The 10,194-nt window shown below is 45.4% G+C and overlaps 1 protein-coding gene across 2 annotated transcripts in view; it reads left to right on the top strand.

Annotated features, from left to right (window-relative positions):
* The first annotated feature begins 2,160 nt into the window (after positions 1-2,160).
* WSCD1 (WSC domain containing 1) overlaps positions 2,161-10,194 on the top strand; it is a 30,247-nt gene continuing 22,213 nt past the window's right edge. Inside the window, exon 1 of one of the 2 annotated variants that reach the window (XM_068655876.1) lies at positions 2,161-2,668. The gene's annotated coding sequence lies outside the window, so the exon portion shown is untranslated. Of the gene's footprint in view, positions 2,669-4,841; positions 5,083-10,194 lie in introns of those variants that run through there. The other variant, XM_068655877.1, reaches the window with a different exon arrangement.

The raw sequence follows: 10,194 nt of genomic DNA, 5'->3' as shown, positions 1-10,194 counted from the left end.
ATTTGCCAAATGAAGACCTACCCAAGGCTGCACTTGAATGACAGAGCAGCAAGAGTCCTCCCAGGGAACTCAGGGAAAGCCCCGGGAAAGCATTTTGCTGTTTATCTCACAGGATATTGCTGTGGGTGTCATGGTGCAACAGGGGCACAGAACACTCCCTGACGCTCCACTGCAGTGAGTCCAGGGGAGACGAGTGGTACCACCCGCCCTGGGTTACAGCTCTACCTCCCGTGGCTTTCCTTGAAGATCCTAAAACAATGGTGCAGGTTTGGGTCTCAAACTAGCACAGCACTGCTGTTTGCAGCTCAAGGTTGGCTCAATGCCATTGCCTCAAGGCATGTGTCATGCTGCTGATACTCCATAGTGCAAATCTGGGGTTTGGAACATTTTATGGCATCGTTTCATTTGTACTGATCATGTTGAACTTCATTTCCTGCCACTGTTTCACCTGGGCAGGTTCCTGTAGTCCTATCGATTTAGGCCTCAACCCAACATAACATTTAAAAATATTATTACATTAAGCATTTGATTAATTTTATTTCTGTAAAATTAAATTAATTTCAGACTTTTGCAAGCTTAAAGCTGTATACACAATTTAAAGGTTGGATGGGTTGCAGTGGTACATTGCTAAATCCTGGGGTTCTCTGTTATTCATAATTCAAAAAAATCACTGTACAATTCAAGTCCTATCAACATATTAAGTCCCAGAAAATGTTTGCTAAGAGCAAAACTATTTTAGCTATTCATTTTCACATCTTATCAAGTCTGAAGGATCATCAGATTTATGTGAATGCTGTAACAGCTTGAAACTCTTTATATTTCATTCCTGAATTTCTGTATATGACAACTATTTGCAACTACTGCAAATCTGTTCACAGAAGCATCTTCTATCAGCAACTGGCATTTTTTCTCCATAGGCAAAGACAGGCATAGCTTGTGATCAAACGCATTCGCAGTTTCCAGTGCACCTTACATTGTTAAATTCTATCGCAAGCCCCACTGCACGATGCGCAGGCGGGCACACAAGGGGCACGCAGGGCAGGGTTGCGTGCGCGGTCAAGGTACCGTGTGGCTTCCCAGGTTCTGCTGGCGCCTTGTAGGCAGAGCTGGGAAGAGACCCCCCATGGCCCGGGTGTGCCCGAGGTGCTGGTCCCTGCCTCACCACTCCCCTCGCTGCCCAGGAGCAATGGGAATAGCGCGGCACAAAGCGCCCCGCTCGCTGTGTGCAGAGTTGATGCTCAGGACAGCGGCAGCACCTGGTGCTGGGCCCATGGCAGCACCTGGGGCTTTGCTGCCAGGCGTGGGCTCTGGTGCTGTCCCAGCTGAGTGACCGTCACCTGGTCCTAAGCCACATCCAGAGGGGATTTCTGTATTTCTGAGGGTGTCACAGATCTGACCCTCAAAAAAAAAAAAAAAAAAGCACATCAGAAGTGCAAATTCCTTCCTCCACTACAAGTGCAGATTATTTTCCCACATTCTGTAGCCAGAAATAGAAGTTCCTGCATTTGTTTGCTTTTAAAGGAAAATAAGACAAGACATCCTTCAAAAAAGGAAAGAAAGAAAAGTAATCTGACCAACTCCACTAGCCACTGGTCACTGAAATCCTCAGGCTGGTCGGACAGCTAAGTACTGTGCAGCATGCAGATGGGAAACAGCAGCAGCCCCGACAAGGCATCTGAACTCCCTCTTCCCTCGCAGATCCCAACAAAGCAGAGTGCCGGCATTCAGCGTGGCACGACTGACCTAACCACAGGAAGTAAACCGTGGTCCAGATAACTGCATCCGAATTTAGCTTGGAGACACGGATCTCCACAGGTCTGATTTAAATATGCAAAGACTATGAGGTGCTTCAAAAGCCACATGCAGTTAAGTGCAGTAAGTGTGTAGCCTACTGCCATTTAAGTGCAGATGCTTTAAAAATAATTATAAACTGATAGATCTTCCTGCGAACCAGCAGCAGAAAAGAGTCTGTCCTTGCAGTGAAGGCGGCAGATGAGCCAGTCCTAAGGCCAGCGCGCAATCCGCCGCTCTGCTCTCACGCTCAGGAATCATTTGCTTCTCTCCACCTGTGCCCACGCCCCGCTGCCTGAAGCCCCCAGCCGGGGCCGGGAGCTGCCGGGACGGGTTGCCCGCCCACCCCCCCCCGGCCTGGGGGAAGGGGCCTGGAGCTCGGTAGGGGCTGCCCCTAGTGGGAAGAGGCACGGAGGAACAAAACCAGTTCCGAGCCGTTCAGCCGATCGTATTCGGTCCACGCTGCCGCCACTTCGCGATCTGCCTATGCAGCCATCCGCGCATTCAGGCAGACGCACGGACGGATTTTGCGGGTAGAGCTGCAAGCGCCCGTAGCGGCCAAAGCCTGCAAAGCTCCTCTGCGAAGCAGGCGTAGGAGAGAGGCTGCTTCCCGAAGAGCGGAGGAAGGCAGCCCTACGAAAGGCCAGGGGCCGGCTGCGGCTGGCGGCCCCGGCCCGGCCGCGGGGGAGCCCCCCGGGAGCCCCGAGCCCGGCGGGACCGCGGGGCAGGAGCGGGGCCGGGCTCGGCGGCGGGGTCCGCGCCGAGGGCAGCGCAGGGCTCAGCCGCCTCTCGGGCGTGTTCCGGCTCCTTGCGATTCCACCGGGTCGGCTGGGACTTTGCCTCACTACACCGGGAGTTCCTTGACCGCTAAAGAAAGGTGAGGCTTTTTTTCCCCCTCTTTGTCTTACCCAGTTACGTTATCTGCTCCTGCGAGCTGTTTGTCTGCTGGCCTTGATGCGAGTAATAGCCGGACAACTTTTCGCAGACGCTGGGGTATTAACATACAGTCTGAATGGCTGCCTGATCTGTTACATTTATCCGTGCCATCTAAGAACACGAGGCTTGGCTGCGTTATTTATGAAGACTGCAGTTTACTGTCGAGATGCCCTTTTCTGAGCATCCACAAAATACTGGACTTGAAAAGTAGGAATGGATGATGCAAGTGTGTGTTTGTGTCACAGAGCCTGGTGAAGCAGACTGGAAGGCTCTGTTTCTCTAAACAGTTTCTGAAGCATCATTGTGCTAAATAGACTAAGGATTTTTAGTGGGTGGATGTTGCAGGGATTTGGGGTTGTTTATGAAAGACACCTAAATACCAATGTTCTAGTTACAGATCTGCATGTTATTTTAATTTCAATAGATTACATTGCCCGCATGCTAAGATCTCTAGCTACAATAGGATAAGGCAAAAAAAAATACACAGTGCATTTTTTTATAACAAGGTCTTGGAAAACTTCAACCTATAGCCACAGAACCATAATGTCTGGTTGTTGTTGTTTGTTTTTAATTGCGCACACAGCATCATCTGCTGGGTGTTTGAGCTCTTAATACCAAAGGAATGTACATTATACATGTATGGTTTATTATTGTTCAAAATACTTTCTAGGTTCAAGAATACTGTTTGCTGACCAGGCTCAGATTGTCAGTGAATGATTCCAGTAGACTGTATGTGCTTGTGGTTATCTTTTGAGTACACATCCCTTTATGTACAAAATACATACACACATATATGTGTATGTACATACAAATAAAATGCAAGCTTTTATATATGTATATTTGCATCTTGTCCATATTGGCATGGAATTGCTCCTCCTGATTTAGTATTTTATCATTGATCTAGGTAAAAGTATTAGACTCTCAGAAAAAATACTGTATCGCCGTGATGTGCTTTCTGTTACAAGCTGTCACTGGAGTACTTTCCAAGTCAGTGCTGTCTCACAACAAACCTTCCTGGACCAGCTGCCTCCTGCAGGCCCTTCTGCATCCCTCTCCATAAGCTACAGTGTTCATCAATGTTATTTTCTAGATTTACACCTAGATATGCTAGCAAACTGGTCTTGAACAAGTGGAGTGTCTAGTAAAAGAGATGCAGTGACCAAATTTGCACAAGTTAGCACTGACAACCCAGCACACTCAGGCTGCAGCTCTGTTCTGTGGTATCACCTTTCATTTCCAAAGCTAAATTATCTATCAGCCGTAGAACACCTCCTGTATTGTACAGGCTGCTGTGTGCAGTGGATACTATGTTGGTGTGTATATTTTCAACATGATTTGACTATGGTTTACAAACTACACGTTTTTTCTCCACCCCCCTGCCAGTTCTACATAAATATTTTTTTCTGCTTGATCACAGTCATCATTATTTAACAGTTTTAACACCATATCAGCATCAAAGTCAACTTTGCAATCTGATAAATCATGTAGAAGCACACGTGTAGGAAAAAAGAACAGATGAGGGAGGAAAGAGTAAACTTGCTAGAAAGCCCTCTCAAGCTGCAATGTTTGCCACTACACCCTGTGGAGAAACTGTGGTGCTTCTTCCTTGCTTCCAGTTTGTTGACAGACCTTATGTTGTGCTTGAAGTAACACTCAAGAAGCATTGTGTCTGCAGAGAGCTGGTCACAACAGGGGCATGTGGATACAGGGTCAGCGTGGATCCACCCTCCAGCAAGTAAAACTTCCTGAGTTGGAAGAAGCTCATTGCTTCTGAAAGCCCAGATATCAAGGCCAGATCTCTTGTTAGGGAAGATGTCATGCCACATGAGAGCATCAGTGGTCAGCACAGGCTGAAGGTCCCTTCACCTGTGTTCTTGTATTTGTGGTTTCTTTATTTATTTTTAATAAAAGGAATTAAATTCCTTTAAAATATGATATGCTGCCTGAAAGTTAACATGGAAAAACCTCATTGGTTGCCTCTTTAATTTACTGAAAATCCCAAGAGGATGAGCTTCATTTTGATGGGAAAGGGTGGGAGGGGTAGTATGTAGAAATATTTAAAAGTCAAATTATGCTCTAAGTCAGACAATTGGCGGCGACTTGGGAAGAGATGTGGAAGAAACCCTTTCACTGCATTTCATACAAGCCCTCAGCAAGTCCCGCAGAAGCAGACCGAATGACTTAGTGGGTTTCACATGGACGGCGATGCAGGATGTGCATTGGCCCTGGCTCATCTTCAGCCGCACATGTCTGAGACATCCTGCCTTGGAACAAAAGAAAAAAAGCTGCCCCGGTTTCCCACCTGTATGGGCAGGAGGGCAGAAACGAGAAGGACTGAGGAGCAGCCACAGTGGGGTGAGTGGGGTGCATGGGAGTAGTGGCACGGTGCCTGCATGCTACCTTGTGGGACAGGGACGTGTCCTCAGCAGTTGCTGTCCAGGTGCTGTGCATTTGGCCTGGCAGAGGTCCCTGGCCAGGGGTCCAGCCTCCCGGGAGCAAGGCCAAGGCACGGCACCCTCTGCTCTGCACAGTGCCTGTCCCTTTCCACAGAAGCACTGTGGTGTCCTCTCCTTTGCATGGCTCCAATGACCCTGAAAAGGATTGTTCCCATGCTGCTGGGCAGTTACATCCCTAAACTGCGATTTTTGAGTTAGAGAAGCATCCTCAAGATTCAGCTTGTTTTTCTTCAACATGATTGTGCAAGATTGGACCCAACCCTAGAGCCCAGTCAGCCACAAGTCCTCCACGAGCAGTTCAGCCCACAGCCCTGCTCCCCCACCAGCTGGTGGCCAAGCTTCCTCTGGCCGTGGTGCAGACGCACGAGGCTGGGCAGCCAGACCGGGGTTTCCCCAGGCTAGTGGCAAGCATACCTGCGTGGCCCTGTGGAGCTGGGACGGGTTTGCCCGCCTGCACTAGGGCTGGGTGTTGCTGCCTCTTCGTCTGAAGCCACAGGGCGGATTCCTGGATTCTGGATGATGCTGATCTGAGCAAGGCTTTGTAACTGCCAGAAAGATCAATGATCAGTTTATGTACTCCACAGACCTTATCTCATAGAAAAGAATGTTTTTAAGTTGGGAAAGTAAAAAAATAATATTACAGTAAGGTTTCATTGAAAAAAAAAATCTTTTTTTTTTTTTTTTTTTGTGTGTGTGAAAGAATAACTTTAGAAGGGTGCTGGAATTCAGAAATTACCTGTTTTTGTTTCACTTGCATAAATTTCTAAGTTACATTGTTAAGTTAGTGAGATGATGCTACATGACACTACCTAAAGGAGCTAGAAAAACTAACAATGGACCTGAGCCAAAATCCATCAACATCAAAGTATATCTTGATCTGATTGTATTTTGGCTTAAGACAGCAGACAGGCCATGTCTTCTCAGCCTTACTTTCAACATGTGCTGCTTTATACACAGCTTAATTTTGCTCTCATACCCTGTGATTCTGAAACTGGGATAATGTGGCATTTCTCTGCTGAGACCATTCAAGGTACAGGGTGTAGACTGTAGATAACTCACCTTTGGCTTCTTTTCTAACCACTTCCCCAGAACCTGAGATGGCGTTGGCCATACACAGAAGTACTACTGTGATAAGCACTTGCTGCCTGCCTGATGGGGACCAGCACTGGCAGACACTGAGGGTGCCTTTAGCTTTAGGAATAATGAAAACTGCAAATTTTTGACGGGATCCCAATTTTCAAATCATGCCTTCTTGAATATTTTTCTTCCTGCCCTACATACATGCATTTGTGAAGTATGATGTTGGCCTTGACTTTCCAAACAGAGCCTCCAGAAAATGGCATGCAAAGTCACCAGGCGAGGGTAAATGTCCAGAGTGATCTGCAGTGAGCAGCAGACACAGCCACCTCCCTTCTGCCTCCCTGGCATCCACCAGATTTAGAGGAATCTTTCTGTTAAGTTGTTGGCTGTCCCAGAGACAGTGAAAGTAGTCAGAGCATTGCCCGTGTTAGGAAACGGATGAGAACAAATACGTATTTTGAGATTCTGGAATTTGGGGTTAGAGGCATCTTTTAGCTCTGCATTTAGTCCTGCTGGTAAACACAGCATTGCAAGGTTTCCTCACAGGGTATTTCTAGCTGTACCATAAACAGAAATACTAGAGATCTCACAGAAAAACGTAAATGCTATTCTTTCTAATGGTGTTTTCAGGCAAAAATTTCTAGGCACAAATAGCTAAAACCCACCGTTCAAACAAATGAATGATTATCTGACTTCCATACAGTTAAAAAATCACCTGTGGCTAGTAAAGTGAATAAATTAATATTTTATAAAATAAGATCACTCAATGCTTCTCTGAACTCCATCAGATTCTTGCCCTCAATAATTTATGGAAGTGAGCTACCGCAAGTAATTATCCATTTCACAAACAGGCATCACCTCATTGTGAGCCACGCCACTTCACCAGTGGCGCAGGGCACCCTTCCCTCACTACAGGCAGAGCACCCAAAATACCGTCCAAAGCAGCGCTCACTGCTTCCACAGCCGAACCACCAACCCTAGCCACAGCTCATTATCTTCCATTTTCCCATTGCAGTGTTAACCCTTCCATTTCTCTCTTCACCTACAGGTCTTTTCTGCTGTAAAACGGTTCTCATTATCCAGCTCAAAGTCCTTCCTATAATCATTTCATGATTGTACTGACTTTAGCTTAACTGTCAATTAATGTGGTCCTCAAAAACCCTTTGGCTATGAGAACTGATACATAGGAATAGAAGACTCTACTTCTCTTCCATTTTACTTCATTCATTTTACGTGAAACTTGTATAAAGAAGAAATATGATACATTTTCTATAACCTGATACTATTTCATGTCCTCCTTACTCTTTCCTTTTTAATCTCATCATCAAAAGTGATGCACTCGAATTCTTTCAGGCATACTCTGATGATACTGCAGTACGTAGTTTATGGAAAAATCAAATTACTTTTTTTTTTTTTTTAAATGTCAGCAGCACTCTGATATTTCACCACTAAAAAGCAACATTTAATTTTTGAGTTGTACATTTGCAGCAGTTGCTGTGGGTGGAGAGTCTGCTTATTTATTTCATTGGGTTTTACTACAATGTACTGTCATGGCAACTGTAGTGAGGGCGAATGCATCTGGAGGTAATTTATATATGTCATATTGACTGCAGTAAAATTGGCTTGTACCATTTAAACTTTTTCAACCACTGGGCAAAGGCAGAGTTAGCCTTTTGAGACCCAGAGGCAGTTTCTCCTTAGAAAGTAAATAAATAAATAACCCTTCCTTTCAGGCAGATCAGCAGGAGCTATGCCAAACGTTTCTTGGTGCCTGGATACAGAACTTGCTTCATGCTTTAGTTCAGTCCAACAACCCGGCAGTCACCCAGTGATGCTGATGTGCAGCAGGACGCCAGCCCTGTGGTCACACAAGGCGGTGCTGGGGCGGCGTTGGCTGGATCCTGCCTGGGCACTGGGATGCAGTGTCTCAATGGCAGTGCGGCATCCTGCCCCGGCGAAGCAGATCCCCTCCTGATGGGGATGATGCAGCTTCAAGCTGCTTCAGCTGTGCATCATTGTGAACATGGAGAAACTGGACTGGAATCAGCTGAAAGACTGGGGTGCACAGTGGTGACAAAAGGGTCTAAATCAGGCTGCTGATGCAGTTTCAGGCATAACACTGACACCTACACTGCACAGCTCTGATGGTTCTTCTCCAGCCAAGCTGCTGGTCTTAGACCAAATTTGCCCTGCTGCTACAGCACTTCCTTTCTAATGCAAATGACTTAGGCACACTTGGGAACCTTGGCTGTAAGCATTTCTTGATGTTGTAACTCAATCACATTATGAACAAACCAGAAAAGCTAAGAAATACAGAATTATGATTGGACAAAGATGATTGAAACTTTGTTAACTTTATTTACCCTCATCTTGCTGCTAGGGGAAAAAAACCTTCTGAATACCTGCACGACTGCAGCCATCATTAACTCCCCAATGAAACTTTGCAGCACCACTTGATTAAGAGGCACCATACCTCTGCATTGTAGATGGCAAAACGAGAAGAGTGTGCTCAGCCGCCAGCCACCAAGGCATGCAGCTGCCTCCTCCACTGGCCAAGCCTTACCTCGAAGCACTGTATGCTTCCAGGAACACCATAATTTCCCATCAGAATTTCAAATGGCTCATACACGCACCCATCTTTCTTTTAGATTAGACAGGTTCTACTGGGAGTAGCTCTAAAGCTTCCAGTAGCCCTGTGTTAGGAGCGACTAGTGAATCAAATGGTACCTGTGCTGATAGATACTACTTCTTCAGATAAATTAGCACGGTAACAATCTGCAGTGTGTAATTATAGCTAATTTTCTGTTCATCTGTCTAGGTACTCCTGACCCTTTTACTGTAATTCCTGAGCACTCACAACGTTGATCAGAGATTTTCAATAATTTAAATCTAAGGGTCAGCTCTTCAGCTAGTGTAAATCAATTCATTTTCTTTGGCTTTGGAGCTGATCAGAAGGGAGTTGTGGTAACTTTCACAGTGGAGAAAATGATCTTAATTTATTAAAGTACACTACTGCCACACAGCCTTTGGTACTGCTTCTTTCCTAGAGTTCATCAGCTGCTGATAGACCCACAGGTGTGGTGGATGGAGAATAAGTCCTTGTCAGACCAAGCTCTTGGAGAAAGTGTAGAAACAGAGATAAAGACATCCAATATTTTTGATACTACATTTGAGACCAGTATAAAGCAACAACAACAACAAAAAAGGAACCTCAATCAGGTCCTTAAGACCACCCGAACTGCAAACTGCCTTGTGCCAACTCCACTTAGCAATCAATGCTGAAAGGTCACACAAAAAGAATTCAGGCTCAACTGACAAAAGATTCAGCTGGGCTTTAATGTATTTTTGGCCTAGAAGTTTCTGAGCTTTGTTTCTGATTGCTGCTTAAGAGAGAAAGAAATGGTGTAACTAAATGAAAAAGGAAATGAGTGCAGACTTTTAATTGGTGCCATCTATTTAAGAAAGAGGTGCAAGTGACTATCCACAAAATAATAAATCACACATGGAAACGAGGAACACAGAGAACAGATATTTCTTTGCCAGGACTGGGAATTTCAAGAGTGTGCCCCAACTGCAAGTTAAGCAAAAGCCATAATATTTTCTTTTCTGGAAAACATTGCATCTTTTCTCAATGCTTGCCTGGCTCCACAGAGAAGTGATTGACTGGGAAAATAGGAACTTATGGGGAGATGCCAGATTGTATTTGTTACAGGAGGTCAAAGGTTCCCTAGAGCACAAAGGATCTTTTCTTGCCCAGACAATCCCATCATGGTACACATCAGCAGAACTAAAGCCTGCAAAGCTCAGAAACAGCCAGGACTATTTGGTGATACTTGAAATTAGTTCTTTTTTCAGACATTCACTGATTTTTTTTCTCTATGCACATCTACATGTCAATATTTTTTAATAGAAATTACTTTAAACACAGCAG

Source organism: Anas acuta, chromosome 19 (genome assembly GCF_963932015.1).
Source record: "Anas acuta chromosome 19, bAnaAcu1.1, whole genome shotgun sequence".
NCBI lineage: Eukaryota > Metazoa > Chordata > Aves > Anseriformes > Anatidae > Anas > Anas acuta.
This window is presented reverse-complemented; position numbering and strand designations above follow the sequence as displayed.